This window comes from Schistocerca americana, chromosome 1 (assembly GCF_021461395.2).
Source record: "Schistocerca americana isolate TAMUIC-IGC-003095 chromosome 1, iqSchAmer2.1, whole genome shotgun sequence".
NCBI lineage: Eukaryota > Metazoa > Arthropoda > Insecta > Orthoptera > Acrididae > Schistocerca > Schistocerca americana.
Window position 1 is genome coordinate 944,249,244 of NC_060119.1, and position 22,305 is coordinate 944,271,548.

At 42.4% G+C, this 22,305-nt stretch overlaps 1 long non-coding RNA gene across 1 annotated transcript; it reads right to left on the reverse strand.

Moving 5' to 3' along the window:
* Window positions 1–5,056: 5,056 nt before the first annotated feature.
* Window positions 5,057–21,558, reverse strand: LOC124593799. The gene is made up of 2 exons (XR_006978148.1): window positions 21,482–21,558; window positions 5,057–5,637 (listed from the first exon to the last, which is right to left on the reverse strand). It is a non-coding gene; the product is annotated as an uncharacterized LOC124593799 (long non-coding RNA).
* Window positions 21,559–22,305: the final 747 nt, after the last annotated feature.

Consider the following 22,305-nt stretch of genomic DNA (forward strand, 5'->3'; position numbering starts at 1 on the left):
GGATAAACTGAAAGAACCAGAGGTTGTACAGAGTTTCAGAGAGAACATAAGGGAACAATTGACAGGAATGGGGGAGAAAATACAGTAGAAGAAGAATGGGTAGCTTTGAGGGATGAAGTAGTGAAGGCAGCAGAGGATCAAGTAGGTAAAAAGACGAGGGCTATTAGAAATCCTTGGGTAACAGAAGAAATATTGAATTTAATTGATTAAAGGAGAAAATATAAAAATGCAGTAAATGAAGCAGGCAAAAAGGAATACAAACGTCTCAAAAATGAGATCGACACCAAGTGCAAATTGGCTAAGCAGGGATGGCTAGAGGACAAATGTAAGGATGTAGAGGCCTATCTCACTAGGGGTAAGATAGATACTGCCTACAGGAAAATTAAAGAGACCTTTGGAGATAAGAGAACGACTTGTATGAATATCAAGAGCTCAGATGGAAACCCAGTTCTAAGCAAAGAAGGGAAAGCAGAAAGGTGGAAGGAGTATATAGAGGGCCTGTACAAGGGCGATGCACTTGAGGACAATATTATGGAAATGGAAGAGGATGTAGATGAAGATGAAATGGGAGATATGATACTGCGTGAAGAGTTTGACAGAGCACTGAAAGAACTGAGTCGAAACAAGGCCCCCGGAGTAGACAACATTCCATTGGAACTACTGACGGCCTTGGGACAGCCAGTCCTGACAAAACTCTACCATCTGATGAGCAAGATGTATGAAACAGGCGAAATAACCTCAGACTTCAAGAAGTATATAATAATTCCAATCCCAAAGAAATCAGGTGTTGACAGATTTGAAAATTACCGAACTATCAGTTTAATAAGTCACAGCTGCAAAATACTAACACGAATTCTTTACGGACGAATGGAAAAACTAGTAGAAGCCAACCTCGGGGAAGATCAGTTTGGATTCCGTAGAAACACTGGAGCACGTGAGGCAATACTGACCTTACGACTTACCTTAGAAGAAAGATTAAGGAAAGGCAAACCTACGTTTCTAGCATTTGTAGACTTAGAGAAAGCTTTGGACAATGTTGACTGGAATACTCTCTTTCAAATTCTAAAGGTGGCAGGGGTAAAATACAGGGAGCGAAAGGCTATTTACAATTTGTACAGATACCAGATGGCAGTTATAAGAGTCGAGGGACATGAAAGGGAAGCAGTGGTTGGGAAGGGAGTAAGACAGGGTTGTAGCCTCTCCCCGATGTTGTTCAGTCTGTATATTGAGCAAGCAGTAAAGGAAACAAAAGAAAAATTCGGAGTAGGTATTAAAATTCATGGAGAAGAAATAAAAACTTTGAGGTTCGCCGATGACATTGTAATTCTGTCAGAGACAGCAAAGGACTTGGAAGAGCAGTTGAATGGAATGGACAGTGTCTTGAAAGGAGGATATAAGATGAACATCAACAAAAGCAAAACAGGGATAATGGAATGTAGTCTAATTAAGTCGGGTGATGCTGAGGGAATTAGATTAGGAAATGGGGCACTTAAAGTAGTTAAGGAGTTTTGCTATTTGGGGAGCAAAATAACTGATGATGGTCGAAGTAGAGAGGATATAAAATGTAGGCTGGCAATGGCAGGGAAAGCGTTTCTGAAGAAGAGAAATTTGTTAACATCGAGTATAGATTTAAGTGTCAGGAAGTCATTTCTGAAAGTATTTGTATGGAGTGTAGCCATGTATGGAACTGAAACATGGACGATAAATAGTTTAGACAAGAAGAGAATAGAAGCTTTCGAAATGTGGTGCTACAGAAGAATGCTGAAGATTAGATGGGTAGATCACATAACTAATGAGGAAGTATTGAATAGGATTGGGGAGAAGAGAAGTTTGTGGCACAACTTGACCAGAAGAAGGGATCGGTTGGTAGGACATGTTCTGAGGCATCAAGGGATCACCAATTTAGTATTGGAGGGCAGCGTGGAGGGTAAAAATCGTAGAGGGAGACCAAGAGATGAATACACTAAGCAGATTTAGAAGGATGTAGGTTGCAGTAGGTGCTGGGAGATGAAAAAGCTTGCACAGGATAGAGTAGCATGGAGACCTGCATCCAACCAGTCTCAGGACTGAAGACCACAACAACGACCACAACAACATAGCAAAGAATGTAAATGAAGTCCCTTGAAAGAAGCAAAAGAAGTGTTAAATTTCTAACACACGCGGTGAAATCAGTAAATTCGTATATACTAGCCAAGTAAATTATCTGTTAGTGTGTATTCATGAATATAAGATTGTGGTGCTTAATGATATCACTGACTAAGCTTCCCAAAATACATCTTGACACTAAGTTAAAAATCCCTAAAAACGCCATCGATTGGTTCTTTGGTGTACTAGAAAATTAACAGCGCTTTCTGTTGGTTCTTTGGTGTACTACACTATGAAGATTAAACGTATAAACCAAAACTCTGGGCATTCGATTTTAGATAAAGTGTTAAATTACGATACCTTTCTTCCGTGTTATGATTCTGATTAAATAAAGCCTCTATTTTGCCTCAAGCTAAGCTTATCTGTGAAAAACCCCATGAAATTTTTTTTTATGTTTTTGGAGATAGTGTGTTCAGACAGATAAAGACACACGATGGTTTCACAGTTTCACCATTAGCATAGAATAGATACAGATATGACAAAATGATGTGATTGCTCATACTTTCCAATGATTGCTGCAGAAATTTTCTAATTATCAGTGTAGCACCCTGACGTTTCAATCATTAATATGCCAATTACAAGAACATAGTGAAAATATTACCTTCTTTCACTGTAGCTTTGTGTCTTCGTGGAACAACTCACAACTAAGATGGTGAATCATTGGCAACATGTGGTACGCTTAATGACCACCAGATTGCACCTATTTTCAATATGGACAGAGAAACTGAGTTGGCCTATTGACAGCAACCGTACCCTACTATGTGGCCACTGGAAACAGTTAAATCATTAGCAGTCTAAGGGTATGCGTATGGTGCGATTTAAAATGAAACGGCCACATGAAACGAATTGTAGGAATGACAGATGCTGGACTGACGTTCCTTGGGGACAATCGTAGTCCACCCTTGAAGGAGACAGTTTACATAACCTTCATATGACCGATACTTCTGCTTCTTGTTTTGGGACACTTACCTATTAGCCTTGATAAAAGTTTGTAAGCTGCGCGCTTTGCCATGGGGTGGTTTAGCAAGTGCGAAAACATTGCTGAAATGCCCATCCAACTCCAATGGAATACGGTACAAGAGAAGCGTGTAGTGCATCACGTCATGGGTTACTAGTACAACTCCGAGAGCCTATGTTCTTAGAAAGGTCAATCAGTATCTTGCTTCGTGCTACATATGTTTTGCTAAAAGAACGTGAAAGTAAAAGTAGGACAGGTATGAGGGCTCATTGTGATATACGAAGAACCCACTGTCACATAGCCCAAGGCGGTTGTGGAATCTAAATCTCCTTCTACACGATTACTCTGCAATTCAGGGTTAAGTTCCTGGCAGAGGGTTCACGGAATTACCTTCAAGGTATTTCTCTACCGTTCCACTCTCCAACATCGTGCAAGAAAAAAAGCACTTAAATTCTTTCGTGTGAGCTTTGATTTTTCCTATTTTGTTACGATGATCATTCCTCCGTTTGTAAGTGGGGCCAACAAAATATTTTCAGACTTTGAGGAGAAAGTTGATGATTGAAATTTCATGAGAAGATCCTGCCGCAAGGAAAACCTTCTTTGTTTTAACGATTGTCACCCCAATTTGCGTATCATATACGTGGCCCTCTCTTTCCTATTTGGTGGTAATACGAAACGAGCTGCCCTTCATTGAAATTTTTCGATGATCTTCGTTAATCCTACCTGATGCGTATTCCACACCACACAGCAGTACTTCGGAAGAGGGCGGACGAGTGTAGTGTAAGCAGTCTCCACACATATTATAAAAGTGCATATGTGTGTGTGTGTGTGTGTGTGTGTGTGTGTGTGTGTGTGTGTGTGTTCCACATCACCTTTTAGACCACTGGACCAATTTCAACCGAACTTGGTACAAATATTCCATCCTGTCAGGCAACGATCGTTGTGAAGATAAGAACCACCATCCCCACCTAGTTTGGATCTGGAGATGTGACATCGTAAGTACTGAGATGCGTGAAAAATTGCCGCTATGCATGTCTTCTAAATTTATTATTACTTTGCTATTAACTCCATTTGCAACATATTTTCTGATAGTATCGAAACGTGCTGCTGAATATACCTACACGAATATGTTATTGCACAATATATAGTTCAAAAGATACATGAAAAAATGCTGCATCATGCGTAAGCTGCATGCTGCAGCGGAGTCAACTTAAGGAAATCCCTGACTCCTGGGAGAACGTTGACAGCTTTCAGCTGTGAAGTGCAAACGGCTACGGGCGAAAACTATAGTTGTCTATAGAGCTATAAAGAGGCGTTGTCATAGAACGCGCGAAACAACTGCTCACAGCCTACATGAACTGCCTGGGACAATATTTCTTAATTTGGATACAGTACTTACACGTCTGTACATTATGCATATTTCTTTGTACACCTATTTCATAATTTCAATGGCGTTTTCACCAATAGGCGGAAATGAAATATTCTGGATACTTCGCTATTAACACAGTTTTTTGTTTTGTTTTCGTTTCTAATAGAAAACTGTGTAATTTTACCACCAGGAAATACGTTTCTTGCTTCCGCTTGGTGTTACCATTAGTCCATATTGAGGAAAAGTTGAAAGAAAAGTCTATTCCTATCTACGGGAAACCAGTTGCAAGAGCACAGGGATGGAAAGCATGTGCCTGGAATGACAATCTTTCATACTGAAATTACGGGAATTCCATTATGTCCACAGTGTGTGTTCCTTAAGTTTTACGACTCCCTCTCCTGAGAAGAAATGTTATTACTACGATTCATCCATTGTAGGTGAACGTTGCGAGTGATTTCCTCCGAAATAGGGCACGATACAGTGCAGCCAGCGGTACTAGACGCACACTTCTTTTGGCTGGCGTCTTGAGTTTGCCCGACTGCTGAAAATGCGAGCGACACTTCAAAAGGATAGCTAAAACAATATGAGTGTTGACAGTTTACTTTATTCCAGAAAATCTTTGTGTGACTTACTTTTGCTTTCTAATGGAAATAAATTATATATTATGGTACATGCATTACTTGGTCAGATGTCTTAATAAAATGTTGTAGAGATTTTTCAGTTTCATATGAACAATTATCTCTATTACATGCGAAAAGTTCTGTCGCTCTCTGTATAAAATCTAGTAAACTGCATAAATAGGTACAATCAAAGCATTACCACTGAACAATTACTGGAAAACTAATGTATCCCTCCGCTGTTACAGAGCATATGTAAAAGACTGATGTTATTGAACAAATTGTACTCAGAACAGAATTTCTTCTCATAAATACGAGCTTAGTATGCTCGTACACTGAGACATTGTCTTTCATGGTTTCACAATACCCAAACGAACAACCGTTACCGAATTACATAAATTTCTGTGTGGTACGTTGACTTTACGTTATCCGTCTCTTGGTCTGAGGTTCCTCAAAAGGGTCTGTTGTGCATCAGCCGGTTCCGCTGTGGTTTCAGTTCTTTTTCGAATCTCTGCAGCGTAGAAGGCGGCAATCACCAGGATGGATAACTGAAACACCAGAACAAAAAGGTTAGCCACACTGTTAGCAGCAGAAGTGAAATTTGACACATATCCTAAGTTAAATAAATTAACTATTAATAGTATTGCATTAACTGACGGTTCCGTTGGTTCTTGAGAGAATATTTTATATATTATCACTGAAAAAACACTTGACACTGGTGTGTTATCCTACAGTTTGTATGACGTTACTCTTGTGTGTCTTTTCAGTAATGTTAATAACATTTATAAAAATATTACGAATTCGTATTCACGAATTATTAAGCGAAGTAGCACCTCTCCACCTTTATTGAACCGCTTATGAAACGAAGACTCACGGATTTTGAAGCCTGTTCCACGCTGCCACAGTTTTTCTTAAAGTTCAGACATAATGAGCATGATAGAAATCTTAAAAAATTAGTTTCCAAGACAGGAAATCATTCACTTTGATGCTATTCATGTTCTCGACAGCACCACTCTGCAAACGCAACACATCACTAACACGTATTATCTGTCAAAATACATATGTTCTTACATAACCAAGGCCACACTTTGTAAACAGTGGCCAGTTACCAGTGATACCTGGAACATCCAGTTAGAAGTTGTGAGCTGATATTGTGGAGAGGGACAGCTTCCCGTCTCCATAAGCACACACAACCACACAACGGTGGTTCACAGATGGTTAAAAAAAATTATTAGTATCCTCCTTACAGAGCTCCAGCATCACAATTCCAGTGTATAAATTGTAAATCTATAAATAATTAAAATTTGCTCTCTGTATCACACGAAACCCTTCCACATTGCCGGCCGAAGTGGCCGTGCGGTTAAAGGCGCTGCAATCTGGAACCGCAAGACCGCTACGGTCGCAGGTTCGAATCCTGCCTCGGGCATGGATGTTTGTGATGTCCTTAGGTTAGTTAGGTTTAACTAGTTCTAAGTTCTAGGGGACTAATGACCTCAGCAGTTGAGTCCCATAGTGCTCAGAGCCCCCTTCCACATTGTGATAGATATCACAATATTTGACCGTCTACTGACCATACTGGTGCCGAAACGGAAGATGACATAGCAGACTGAAATCCTGAATTCAGTTTTCAGAAATTTTTTCACTACTATAGTAAAACCTCTCCTTTCAGTCAAGGCATTAGCCCTGAAATGGTAGATATTGAGTAAATTGTTCATGGAATAGAAAGTCTACTAAAACGGCTTTTCAGTGAAGGGATCTTGAACGGATGAGATAGCCATAAATTGCTACACACGTCAAGCAAGAGTACTTGCTCCCTTTCTAGCAGATTAATGGAGCATTGAAGAGTATCGAGTGACAGGAGCAAAGTGCAGGTAATTTCTGTTTTCAAAGAGGGTCATCTGACAAATCTTCCAGCCAATAATGCCATATGATCATTTCTTTTTTTTATAGCTGAAATCATTCTATTGCATAATTTTGGGAAACTTTTATGCTCACATATGATGACATTTTTGCAGAACGAAACTTCCATGGATAGACATCATCATGGACTGAGGAAAACAAGATCTTGCAAACTTCAATTCGCCCTGTTCATGCATGAGACTCAGAGCGAGGTAGGCAACGGCGGGAACTCCAGACGATATTGTTGCCCATAAGACATTTGCAATGCCAGAGGACTCTATCGAAATGCGGACATACTTGCAAAGTATCGTCAGTTGGTGTAAGGACACCAAGTTGAACATTAAAAAAAATGGCAAAAAGTTACTGGAAACCATAACAATAACAAAATACCTATAATTACCCGTCCAGAGCGATCTAAAGTGAAATGATCACATAGGTCATAAGTAGGAAATGGAAGTACCAAGCTGAGATGGATTGCAAAGCCTTAAGGAAACGCAATTCATCCATGGAAACAGAGGGACACACGTCAAGGTAAGACAGTATCTGCTTTGTTTCACAGCGTACAATCTAGGACAGCCTCAACCCCTCTGTCAGCAATCGCTGGTTCGAGTTGAAAATACTAATCAGCATTCATCAGTAATCACCTGAATATTGCGACAACAATTTTAATCAAAAATAAGTTCAGAACCAACGACTCAATCCGGCAGAACACCTGAGAATTTGAAATGCAATCCATTATTAAGGAAAACGTCTGATAGAAAATCATCACATCTTGTGTAGAAGCTAATAATGACTTTTGTTGCACATACAGGCTTGAGTAGTAGTAGTAGTGGTAGTAGTAGTGGCGGCAGTGGTGGTGGTGGTGATAGTTGAGGTGGTGGTGGTGGTGGTGGTAGTACTAGTATTAGTAGTAGTAATAGTAGCACTATGCCTGTTTTGGGCCAGTTAGAAACGTGATAGTCCCACTACCTGGGCATCCTGATGCACTTTGACCTTGAATGCGATCATAAATTTTCAAGGTTATCACATTGTTATCAGTTACTTAACTGCATGTTCCATAAATCAGTTGAACGATTCTTTTATCTAAATGATGTAGAATGAGTCAATTTACAGGCTGTGTATATGTTCAGTGGGTTAACATTAATGAACACACTATTTTTTTAGTGCTACTCATTCTACTACATTGTCCAGGACAAATGATTTTAACTTACATCCAAAATTTGCTCTGTGATCTGTCAGACGTTTTATGTTATTGGGCAACAGCTCACAGATTTTTCTGCATATTGAACTCCTTCCTGTGCCCCTGATTGCTTTAATAGTGTGAAATTAAGGTCATTTTTTTGCTCTAGTGTTCTAGATATGGATCCCAGCATTATTTTAAAATTTCGATGGACTGTTTGTGACAAATTTCATTAGTGAATAAAGCAAATATGTACACTCCTGGAAATTGAAATAAGAACACCGTGAATTCATTGTCCCAGGAAGGGGAAACTTTATTGACACATTCCTGGGGTCAGATACATCACATGATCATACTGACAGAACCACAGGCACATAGACACAGGCAACAGAGCATGCACAATGTCGGCACTAGCACAGTGTATATCCACCTTTTGCAGCAATGCAGGCTGTTATTCTCCCATGGAGACGATCGTAGAGATGCTGGATGTAGTCCTGTGGAACGGCTTGCCATGCCATTTCCACCTGGCGCCTCAGTTGGACCAGGGTTCGTGCTGGACGTGCAGACCGCGTGAGACGACGCTTCATCCAGTCCCAAACATGCTCAATGGGGGACAGATCCAGAGATCTTGCTGGCCAGGATAGTTGACTTACACCTTCTAGAGCACGTTGGGTGGCACGGGATACATGCGGACGTGCATTGTCCTGTTGGAACAGCAAGTTCCCTTGCCGGTCTAGGAATGGTAGAACGATGGGTTCGATGACGGTTTGGATGTACCGTGCACTATTCAGTGTCCCCTCGACGATCACCAGTGGTGTACGGCCAGTGTAGGAGATCGCTTCCCACACCATGATGCCGGGTGTTGGCCCTGTGTGCCTCGGTCGTATGCAGTCCTGATTGTGGCGCTCACCTGCACGGCGCCAAACATGCATACGACCATCATTGGCACCAAGGCAGAAGCGACTCTCATCGCTGAAGACGACACGTCTCCATTCGTCCCTCCATTCACGCCTGTCACGACACCACTGGAGGCGGGCTGCACGATGTTGAGGCATGAGCGGAAGACGGCCTAACGGTGTGCGGGACCGTAGCCCAGCTTCATGGAGACGGTTGCGAATGGTCCTCGCCGATACCCCAGGAGCAACAGTGTCCCTAATTTGCTGGGAAGTGGCGGTGCGGTCCCCTACGGCACTGCGTAGGATCCTACGGTCTTGGCGTGCATCCGTGCGTCGCTGCGGTCCGGTCCCAGGTCGACGGGCACGTGCACCTTCCGCCGACCACTGGCGACAACATCGATGTACTGTGGAGACCTCACGCCCCACGTGTTGAGCAATTCGGCGGTACGTCCACCCGGCCTCCCGCATGCCCACTATACGCCCTCGCTCAAAGTCCGTCAACTGCACATACGGTTCACGTCCACGCTGTCGCGGCATGCTACCAGTGTTAAAGACTGCGATGGAGCTCCGTATGCCACGGCAAACTGGCTGACACTGACGGCGGCGGTGCACAAATGCTGCGCAGATAGCGCCATTCGACGGCCAACACCGCGATTCCTGGTGTGTACGCTGTGCCGTGCGTGCGATCATTGCTTGTACAGCCCTCTCGCAGTGTCCGGAGCAAGTATGGTGGGTCTGACACACCGGTGTCAATGTGTTCTTTTTTCCATTTCCAGGAGTGTATTTGTGGTGGTCTGGCTCTTTGAACAGCGACCTACAAGATGTCCATGGACGAGCACCTCATATTATCCTTACTGGTCACTTTGGTACAATCAGCACTCTCTTTCTAAGTGGTGAGTTACTGCAGAAAATCATTCTGTAAGACACTGTTTAGTGGAAATATGTAAAATATATTAGGAGATTAATTTGTTTGTTTCCAAGATTAGCAATCTCGTGAAGAGCAAAAGTAGCTGAACTTCATTGTTTGAAAAGTTCTGTAATATATTTCCTCCAGTTCAAGTTTTTATCAATACATACAGTCAAAAATTTGATGCATTCTATCCTATTTGCTGACTCTTGTTCATATGCTATATCAGTTGCTGGTATGACTCCATTTGTTGTGCAGAACAGAAGTGAATATAGTGTGTTTTTCAAAATTTCGAGAGAGCCCACTTTCTGAGAACCACTCAACCCATCTTTGAGAAAATTCATTTACAATTTCTTCTGTTGTTTCCTCTGAAGGGATTCTACATCTACATCTACATCCATACTCCGCAAGCCACCTGACGGTGTGTGGCGGAGGGTGGATTGAGTACCTCTATCGGTTCTCCCTTCTATTCCAGTCTCGTATTGTTCATGGAAAGAAGGATTGACGGTATGCCTCTGTGTGGGTTCTAATCTCTCTGATTTTATCCTCATGGTCTCTTCGCGAGATATACTTAGGAGGGAGCAACGTACTGCTTGACTCCTCGGTGAAGGTATGTTCTCAGAACTTCAACAAAACCCGTACCGAGCTACTGAGTGTCTCTCCTGCAGAATCTTCCACTGGAGTTTATCTATCATCTCCGTAACTCTTTCACGATTACTAAATGATCCTGTAACGAAGCGCGCTGCTCTCCATTGGATCTTCTCTCCCCCTATCTGGTACGGATCCCACAATGCTGAGCAGTATTCAAGCAGTGGGCGAACAAGTGTACTGTAACCTACTTCCTTTGTTTTCGGATTGCATTTTCTCAGGATTCTTCCAATGAATCTCAGTCTGGCATCTGCTTTACCGACAATCAACTTTATATGATCATTCCATTTTAAATCACTCCTAATGCATACTCCCAGATAATTTATTGAATTAACTGCTTCCAGTTGCTGACCTGCTATATTGTAGCTAAATGATAAGGGATCTTTCTTTCTATGTATTCAGAGCACATTATACTTGTTTACATTGAGATTCAGTTGCCATTCCCTGCACCATACGTCAATTCGTTGCAGATCCTCCTGCATTTCAGTACAATTTTCCATTGTTACATCCTCTTGATATACCACAGCATTATAATACCAGCATCATCTGCAGAAAGTACCAACTCTGCTTGGTGAACGTTAAGTTGAAAGTCATTCACATATACAAGGGGTAGGAGTGGACCCAAAATTGAATACTGTAGGACTCCATTTGTGATTCCTTCCCAGTCATTAATATTTTCTATCCATCCAATATTGTCTGCCTCAATTAGTGCAACTTTCTGCATTCAGTTTGTTAACTATGATTCAAACCTGCTGTATATAAAGCTTTCAACTCAATAAAATTTGAGTTTTTCTTAGAGAGTAACATGATCTAAATAATCAAACGCCTTGGAAAGATAAAAAAAATACCAGCTGATGATGATTTATTATTTAAGACTTGTTCTATTGGAAGAGTGAATGTATAAATAGAAATTTGCCAAGCAAACGTCCTTGAAGCCAAACTGAGATATGCTAAGTAAATTGTTTCTACTTCACTGTGAGACTATTCCTGAATACATTACTTTCTTCGAATATCGTGGAAAAAGATGTGAATAAGGAAAATGGGTAGTAATTACTCAAGTCTTTGTTGTCACCTTTCTTATGAAGAGATTTAACAACTACATATTTTAAGGGGCTCCGGAAAGGCTCAAAATCATGAAAAGCTCAATTTTTACTTTTTTGCGTTTTCTGAATCTGCAGACTATTACCTTTTAATAGATATATAATTTATTCAATTCTGAAGACTACAACTATTTTTAAATTTTTTTTGAAATGTGTTCTACATGGGCATGACCCACTGTGGCGCTGTTAAACTGCTGTCAAATGGTGTTATTATTAACGTTCGTGTTCATCAGGTACATTTTAGTGATGTGAGATAAAGTATGTGTTGTGGCTAACCTGTGATGGTTCAATATATATCGCTGGTGTGATTGTCGATTGTTTCATGTTTATTTACTCTGTCGTTATCTCGAAAATATTCGTAATTAATTCTGTTTCTTGAGTCTCTGTTTTGTTGAAGTATAATAAAGAGTAAAAGTACAGTTATTATAAATCCTCTGAAGGCTTTTAAGAAAAGGAGAAATGTTGGAAAGCCAAAGGTATGTGTTATTACTGTAAACAATAAAGACGATAACCAAGTGAGTGAACCTAACCTCTCAAGTACACCAGCCCATAGCGGTCAAAGTGGGAAAGAAAATACTTCACAGAAGAAGCTTGGTTCAATGAGTGAAAACTATGAATGTTTTATGGGCGAATCGGATGTGAATGAAATATTTGATATGTCGGTTCTCAAAGGAATTTTTTCAAACTGTGTAAGATGTATTCATTGTAGTGAAGTTGGTCTGGAACTCTCCATAATAAAGCACGTAGGACTTGCTAGTGAAATACAACTGAAATGTGATAAGTGTTCATACATGACCACCTTTTGGAACAGTGTTGCAGTAACTGCAACTGAAGAAAATGGTAGCAAAATCTACGAACACAACAACGAGCGATGCTTGCTTTAGACAAGGAACGCCTTCGGGCTGCAGACAGGGCTGTAAAGAGTCTAGAAATACAAGCAAGAGTAAACAGGAGGAGGAACAAGAGGAAGCTGGAGGAGGAGTTTGCAGAGGATGAAGATAATCCATCCTATGGACCTGGAATGCACTAAAAAGTTAATCCAATCTTTGTCGCTCGATTCCCAAAACTTTTATTTTCTCATACTAATTACATGTTTTCTAAGGATCTTCCAAACATATTTGTTTCAAACTTTCAGTAAATGTTACACAGTACCTTCTGCATAATTTAACACAGCCTTTTCCCAAAAAACTATATATTTTTGAATATATAAATAAAAAATTTCAAAAAATGTTGTGAATTTCCATTACAATTGAAAAAAGTCATCTTTAATAACTGAACTAAAATTTTCTAAAATCCCTGTGTTAAGTTGTAGCCCACATTCCAATAAATAATCTGTAAAAAGTTCAACTTCCTACCTCAAATACTTTGTGAGGAAAGATGTAATTTATAAGCGTTATTTTAACATTGCAAGTATAGGGCGTTCCGGAGCCCCTTAACCTGTCTGTAAAGAATGCATCCATCAGTGATGTATCACAAACATCACTAATGATATTACTTATTGTGTTGACATAATTTTTCAGAATTCGGTCTGTAATTCCATCAGTGCCACATGAGCTTTGGTTTTTTAGAATTTTTATATCTCTATTAATTTCTAGTTGCTTCATGTTTTGTGGAATTACATTTTTAATATATTCTCTTGCTTCTTCAACTGAAACATTTAATCACATTTTTGCTCCAACATTTGGAAAGTGATTGTTGAAAGTACTCACAGCTTGTGAATTATCAGTCACACATTGTCATTTAGCTTAATTATCACAATATCTTGTACACTGACTCGCTGTCAAGTCTCCTGTTTGACAATACCCAATATAGTTTTAATCTTATTATCTACGTTATTAATTTCCATATGTTCTTCTTGACATTTTAATGACCTTTCTTAAAATATTACAATATTTTTGTAGTATGCAGATAATGTCAGATCTGGACTTAGTATGGCCTTTATATAAATTTATTTCTTCCTCTTACATTTTTTCTGTTTAGCAAAAGTGACAAAAAGCAGATTTCAGGGAACTTGACAGTTCAACAGAAAAGTTTTATCTCAAGTACAGATAGAGTTGAGGATCAATGGACAAAGTTCAAAACCTTCGTACAAAATGCATTAGATGAGTATGTGCCAAGCAAGATCATAAGAGATGGAGAAGATCCACCATGGTCCAATAATCAAGTTAGAAAACTGCTACAGAAGCAAAAGGAACTTCACAGCAAACATAAATATAGCCAAAGCATTGCAGACAAACAAAAACTACATGAAGCGAAATGTAGTGTGAGGACGGCTATGCGAGAGGCGTTCGACGAATTCAAATGTAAAGTTCTATGTGCTGACATGGCAGAAAATCCTAAGAAATTTTGGTCTTATGTCAAAGCGGTAAGTGGATCAAAACAAAATGTCCAGACACTCTGTGACCAAAATGGTTCCGAAACAGTGGATGACTGACTGAAGGCCGAAATTCTAAATGTCTTTTTCTAAATATATCTCACAGAGGAAGTAGTTCCTTCTCTAGATTGTCGCAAACATAACAAAATGGTAGATATCGCAATAGATGACAGAGGGATAGAAAACAATTAAAATCACTCAAAAGAGGAGAGGCCGCTGGACCTGATGGGATACCAGTTCGATTTTACACAAAGTACGCGAAAGAACCTGCCCCCCTTCTTGCAGCGGTGTACTGTAGATCTCTAGAAGAGCATAGCGTTCCAAACGATTGGAAAATGGCACAGGTCATCCCCATTTTCAAGAAGGTAGGTCGAACAGACGTGCAGAACTATACACCTATATCTCTAAAGTCGATCAGTTGTAGAATGTTGGAACACGTATTATGTTCGAGTATAATGACTTTTCTGGAGACTAGAAATCTACTCTGTAGCAATCAGCATGGGTTTCGAAAAAGACGATCGTGTTAAACCCAGCTCGCGCTATTCGTCCACGAGACTCAGAGGGCCATAGACATGGGTTCCCAGGTAGATGCTGTGGTTCTTGACTTCCGCAAGGCGTTTGATACAGTTGCCCACAGTCGTTTAACGAACAAAGTAAGAGCATATGAACTATCAGACCAATTTTGTGACTGGATTGAAGAGTTCCTAGATAACATAACGCAGCATGTCATTCTCAATGGAGAGAAGTCTTCTGAAGTAAGAGTGGTTTCAGGTGTGCTGCAGGGGAGCGTCGTGGGACCGTTGCTATTCACAACATGTATAAATGACCTTGTGGATAACATCGGAAGTTCACTGAGGCGTTTTGCGGATGATACTGTAGTATATCGAGATGTTGTAACAATAGAGAATTGTACTGAAATGCAGGAGGATCTGCAATGAATTGACGCATGGTGCAGAGAATGGCAATTGAATCTCAATGTAGCCAAGTGTAATGCACTACGAATACATAGAAAGAAAAATCCTTGATCATTTAACTACAATATAGCAGGTCAGCAACTGGAAGCAGTTAATTTCATAAATTATCTGGGAGTAGGCATTAGGAGTGATTTAAAATGGAATGACAGTATAAAATTAATCGTCGGTAAAGCAGATGCCAGACTGAGATTCATTGGAAGAATCCTAAGGAAATCGCATTCGGGAGGACGACGGTTCAGTCCCGTCTCCGGCCATCCTGATTTAGGTTTTCCATGATTTCCCTAAATTGCTTCAGCAAATGCCGGGATGGTTCCTTTGAAAGGGCACGGCCGATTTCCTTCCCCATCCTTCCCTCACCTAAGCTTGCGCTCCGTCTCTAATGACCTCGTTGTCGATGAGACGTTAAACACTAATCTCCTCCTCCTCCTCCTCCTAAGGAAATGCAATCCGAAAACAAAGGAAGTAGGTTAGAGTACACTTGTTCACCCACTGCTTGAATACTGCTCACTGGTGTGGGATCCATACCAGATAGGGTTGATAGAAGAGATAGAGAAGATCTAACCAAGAGCAGCGCACTCTGTTACAGGATCACTTAATAATCGCGAAAGCGTTACGGAGATGATAGAGAAACTCCAGTGGAAGACTCTGCAAGAGTCTCAGTAGCTCGGTACGGGCTTTTGTTGAAGTTTCGAACATACCTTCACCTAGGAGTCAAGCAGTATATTGCTCCCTCCTACGTATATCTCGCGAAGAGACCATGAGGATAAAATCAAAGAGATTAGAGCCCACACAGAGGCATACCGACAATCTTTCTTTCCACGAATAATACGAGACTGGAATAGAAGGGGAAACAAGGAGGTACTCAAGGTACTCTCCACCAAACACCGTCAGGTGGCTTGCGGAGTATGGATGTAGATGTAGATGTAGATGTGGAGTGGTGGCCACCTGGTAGGAGAATGGCATCTGAGCAAAGTGGAGAATGGTGGCCACCTAGGGCAATTGGTGGTCATCCACAGATGGGATAGTGACCAACCCAAGGGATAATAGTGGCCATCCAAAGGTGGAATGGTGACCACCTAGGGGGTTTAGAGTCCAAAAATGGAATGGTGGCCATCTATGGGGATTGGCGATCACCCAAATTGGTAAATGGGGTCACCTGGGGGAGTTGTAGCTACCTAGTACGAGAATGGTGCCCACCCAGAGGGAATGGTGTCCATCAAACACAGGAATAATTGCCATTGAAAGGGGGAATGGTGGCTACCTGGGGGGTTGGTGACCACCCCAAGGGAAAATTATGGTCACCTAGGGAGAATTGTGGCCACCTAAAGGGGAATGGTGATCAACCAAAGAGGAGAAAGGTGGTCACCTAGGAATCGTGGACATCTAGTACAACGATGGGAGCCACCTAAGAGATTTGGCGAAGACCCAACGTAGGAATTATGGTCACCCAGGGGGAGATATGGCTACCTAGCAGGGGAATGGCGACCACCTACAGAGTAATGGTGACCAACCAAAGAATTGCCATGGAAAGTGGGGATGGTGGCCACCTAGGAGGATTGGTGACAACCCAAAAGGGGGATGGTGGTGACCAAGGGGGAATGATGACCCTCTAGTAGGGGATTGGTGGCCACCTGAAGGGGAGTGGTGACCAATCAAAGAGGAAAAATGTGGTAACCTAAAAATGATGGCCATCTAGTAGAGGAATGGTGGCCACCTAAGGGGATTGCTGCCTATCCAAAGGAGGAATGGTGGCCACCTAGGGGGACTGGCGCCCACCCAAAGGAGGAATGGTATCACCTAAGGGGAATGGAGAACAGCCAAAGGGGGAGTGATGGCCAGCTAGAAGGGGAATGGTGGACACCTAAAGGGGTGATAGTGGCTATCCAAAAGGGGAATGGTGGTCAAGTAGTAGGAGAATGGTGATCATCCAAAGGGGAATGGTGACCAACCAGAGGGCAGAGTAGTGAGGGTCTGATGGGAACCAAAAGTGGGGATGATGGTCACCTAGCAGGAATGGTGACTAACTGAAGGAGGAATGGTGACAGTTCAGAGGGGGATGGTGGTCACAGTGGCCACCCAAAGGGGAACGCTGGTCACCTAGGGAGAATGGTGGACACCCTGTAAATTGTGTATCATTTTCCAAAAAGTATACTTCTTTATGTTTCACAAGGGTAAAATATACACTCCTGGAAATGGAAAAAAGAACACATTGACACCGGTGTGTCAGACCCACCATACTTGCTCCGGACACTGCGAGAGGGCTGTACAAGCAATGATCACACGCACGGCACAGCGGACACACCAGGAACCGCGGTGTTGGCCGTCGAATGGCGCTAGCTTCGCAGCATTTGTGCACCGCCGCCGTCAGTGTCAGCCAGTTTGCCGTGGCATACGGAGCTCCATCGCAGTCTTTAACACTGGTAGCATGCCGCGACAGCGTGGACGTGAACCGTATGTGCAGTTGACGGACTTTGAGCGAGGGCGTATAGTGGGCATGCGGGAGGCCGGGTGGACGTACCGCCGAATTGCTCAACACGTGGGGCGTGAGGTCTCCACAGTACATCGATGTTGTCGCCAGTGGTCGGCGGAAGGTGCACGTGCCCGTCGACCTGGGACCGGACCGCAGCGACGCACGGATGCACGCCAAGACCGTAGGATCCTACGCAGTGCCGTAGGGGACCGCACCGCCACTTCCCAGCAAATTAGGGACACTGTTGCTCCTGGGGTATCGGCGAGGACCATTCGCAACCGTCTCCATGAAGCTGGGCTACGGTCCCGCACACCGTTAGGCCGTCTTCCGCTCACGCCCCAACATCGTGCAGCCCGCCTCCAGTGGTGTCGCGACAGGCGTGAATGGAGGGACGAATGGAGACGTGTCGTCTTCAGCGATGAGAGTCGCTTCTGCCTTGGTGCCAATGATGGTCGTATGCGTGTTTGGCGCCGTGCAGGTGAGCGCCACAATCAGGACTGCATACGACCGAGGCACACAGGGCCAACGCCCGGCATCATGGTGTGGGGAGCGATCTCCTACACTGGCCGTACACCACTGGTGATCGTCGAGGGGACACTGAATAGTGCACGGTACATCCAAACCGTCATCGAACCCATCGTTCTACCATTTCTAGACCGGCAAGGGAACTTGCTGTTCCAACAGGACAATGCACGTCCGCATGTATCCCGTGCCACCCAACGTGCTCTAGAAGGTGTAAGTCAACTACCCTGGCCAGCAAGATCTCTGGATCTGTCCCCCATTGAGCATGTTTGGGACTGGATGAAGCGTCATCTCACGCGGTCAGCACGTCCAGCACGAACGCTGGTCCAACTGAGGCGCCAGGTGGAAATGGCATGCCAAGCCGTTCCACAGGACTACATCCAGCATCTCTACGATCGTCTCCATGGGAGAATAGCAGCCTGCATTGCTGCGAAAGGTGGATATACACTGTACTAGTGCCGACATTGTGCATGCTCTGTTGCCTGTGTCTATGTGCCTGTGGTTCTGTCAGTGTGATCATGTGATGTATCTGACCCCAGGAATGTGTCAATAAAGTTTCCCCTTCCTGGGACAATGAATTCACGGTGTTCTTATTTCAATTTCCAGGAGTGTATATAAGGCACACATACAAAGCTAAACTGAGTGCAGCATATTTGAAAGTGGGGAAGCGCGCTGTTATTGGTTGTTTATCGATTATAAAAGACCGCTGGAACTTTTAAAATACCTCTTTGCACACTGTGAATCATATTAAGGAAAGGAAATGGATCTGACACAAGCTTATGAAGGAAATGTATACAGCTTGATAAAACACCTAAGGCCAAAGTATGTTTAAAGAATCAGTTGCCTATCACTCTCAGTAAGAAAAAAATAATTTTCTTTGTTGTTTCGAGATATCAACTCTGACATTGTTTTTGGAGATGTCACATCTTTCTGTTACCGTCATTGGTCGTCTCGCGAGTGTGTATAAACAAAGAACGTTGTTGTCCAGTTTCAGTTATACATCAGAGTAAAATACTTTATTCCGTCCTAAAACCGATCGTCTTTTTCCTTCCCTGCAAATATTTGTTTGCCTTTCGGGTATGTTGTGTGTATCACGTATTTTTATTACATGATGGTGTTATTTAATACTTTGACTACTGTGGACGAGTTAATTTGTCTCGCTCCTGCACTCCCCAGGTGCAGAGGACGATTTAAACACAGCCTTTGGGTTTTCCTTAACCGCTATTCACTTGTTTACATGTCTCGTTCTGTCGACGCTCTCACTGCTGCAGTTGTGTTACTTCCGTATCTCGGTGAATAAAAAAGTTTCGTGTACTTAACATGCAGTATACATGCTTCTTTGTGTGCGATTGTTGTGACAACATAATTCCCGATGCGCATGTTGTGGAATTGGGCACACTGTGTGTGTCCATCCACCGCATATAAAAACCAATATCTAGAGAACGCAACGAGATATCGTCCTGCTATCAATTTTAAATAAAATCTCGACATCTTTTCTACGTTTCATACACAGTAACGTATGAGCTAAACTCAGTCATATGAAAAGTCCACACAGTGCGTTTTTATCTCTGGAAAATGTTTACAATTTCTTGCAATGCTTTACTTAATTTAATGCAGCTCAGTATCCTTGATGAGCAACGAAAATAAAGTCAGTCATTTATCGAGTGATGATATCAGATGGTGATATGCGCAAAAGTCAAATTCTTTTTCACCAAATAGTTTCCCTAAAATTGAATGATAAGTATTTCATAGCAACTGGCAGGCCCACATGGACAGAACTGAACACATCGCATGCGACTCTCTACCGGATGTATAAGATAACCAATATGTTGAGAAGAAAATTCTATTCTCACTTTTAAACAATATTTCGATACCTTATCTGCATTTCATATGTACGCTAAAATCAATCATATGCGAAGTCCACACAGTGCATTTTCACTTCTGCAAATTCTTTAACACCTCATGCTATGCTTAACTTGATTTCATACAGCACAATAACTGTTAGGAATAAGGGACAGATATTTAGTCTGTTATCGAGCGAAAGTATCATACTTTAAGATTGGAAAAAAATAATATTTTTACCTAATAGTTTTCTTAAAATTGAAAGATAATTATTTCGTAGCGTCCAGAATGCCGTCTATCAGCAGAGGTAGCAGCATTAGGCGAGCAGTACAGCGAGGGAATACAGACAGCATGTCTGTAGCAGTCTAAGGGGTAATAGTTGATTACAGGAAATGAAGTCTACAAACGGTTTAGAGACCCTTGGCACTATAGTTCTAGTTGCAAATTGAGTCGAAAGTTGTTATTGTACATAATCTCCAGTGGGTCTGATGCATCTGTAATAATAGCAGTAATTGTCAACTGTTACATTTTTCGAGTGATACATTATCTTTGTCCATCTTAAAATTGTGCTTGAGAACAGTATAAATGTGGAAATAATTAATCTGAGGGTGTATTGTGACTTCCATCAAGAATAGGCACCATTAACTATATTCAGACTGACAATTTGCTTGTGTGCTTGTCTGCTTTGTGTTGTATTTTAACTAATATGTGTTTTGTGCAGGTATAACGCTGGTCAGATTATTTTTACGACAGCAATTCTCTAGGTCTAACTTCTGATGTCAACTGTCAGTTTATCATGTTATTTGTAACTATTTGCACATGGAAATAGCACTGGAATACTTCCTTCAGAGCTGACTGTTACGTTTTAGTCATTAATTTGACGACTGTATTTGTATCTAGAAATCAGCATAATAAACTTCATCTGTCAGTGAGCACTATTTCTAATACTACACCATGTTTGATTGAAGAGAGGGAGGAGGGAGGGGAAAGTTTATGTTTAATGTAATTTGACATTTTTTTACACATCGCCTTAGTATTACTCTCTGGTTGGTTGGAAAGATGAGGCAATAGGATTTTAAATTTACCATTAAGATAATTGGGCTATTTCCACCAACTTGAATTCTTAATAATGTGCTAAGATTAACTGGAGGTAGGAGTATGGGAGAGTGGAAGAGGGAGTTTTTAATTTTTTATTAGTGCAATTGGGCTATGTCCGCCATCTTGGATGTTTAATACTGCACTGTGATTGGCTGGAGATAGAGAGAGAGGGAGGGCAGGAACTTGGAGGAGGGGGGGCGTGTTTCATTTCCAGTTATTGAGTGATTGATTCTGTTGAATGATGTCATGAGTTCAAGATCACTGATGACGTCACGCACGACCTCCATGATCATGTGATGATCACGTGATTACCTTGAAGGTTAATGACCACGTTCAAGGTCAATTTCGGTCCAGAAAGTAATTTGTACTCCTACTGGCACGGATGGGACTGAGCTAGTAGGGAGAGAAGAGCGTTGTTCAGATCGTATGCTTTTATGGACGAGAAACGAAATGAGGCTGCGCTGCAGGGTAACCAGGCTGACCGTGGCAGCAGCGGCGGCGCCCGTGACGGCGGCGGAGGTGGCAGCGAGGTCCCCCAGGGCGTCGGCCAGCGGCTGCGCGCACCCGCGCTGGAACACCGCCTCGCAGTGGCCCTGGTGCGGGCCGGCCGGCACGCAGCACGACGTGGGCAGCCGCGTCGGGTCCACCGCGCGGTAGTCCCCGGGGCCCACCGCGGCGCAGCACTGCAGCTGCACACAGCACACAGCGACTCACTTCACTCACGTTCTTAACGACTTCACTCAAACACATCTTAGATCGCCTGCCCTGCAAAATGTTGTTTAGAGCTCGACAAGAAGAAGAAAAATGGTTCAAATGACTCTGAGCACTGTGGGACTTAACATCTGAGGTCATCAGTCCCCTAGACTTAGAACTGCTTAAACCTAACTAACCTAAGGACATCACACACACCCATGTCCGAGGCAGGATTCGAACCTGCGACCGTAGCAGCAGCGCGGTTCCGGACTGAAGAGCCTAGAACCGCACGGCCACAACGGCCGGCTCGACAAGAAGACACCCCAATTAGTAATATACAGGGTGTTACAAAAAGGTACGGCCAAACTTTCAGGAAACATTCCTCACACACAAATAAAGAAAAGATGTTATGTGGACTTGTGTCCGGAAACGCTTAATTTCCATGTTAGATCTCATTTTAGTTTCGTCAGTATCTACTGTACTTCCTCGATTCACCATCATGATTTCATACGGGATACTCTACCTGTGCTGCTAGAACATGTGGCTTTACAAGTACGACACAACATGTGGTTCACGCACGATGGAGCTCCTGCACATTTCAGTCGAAGTGTTC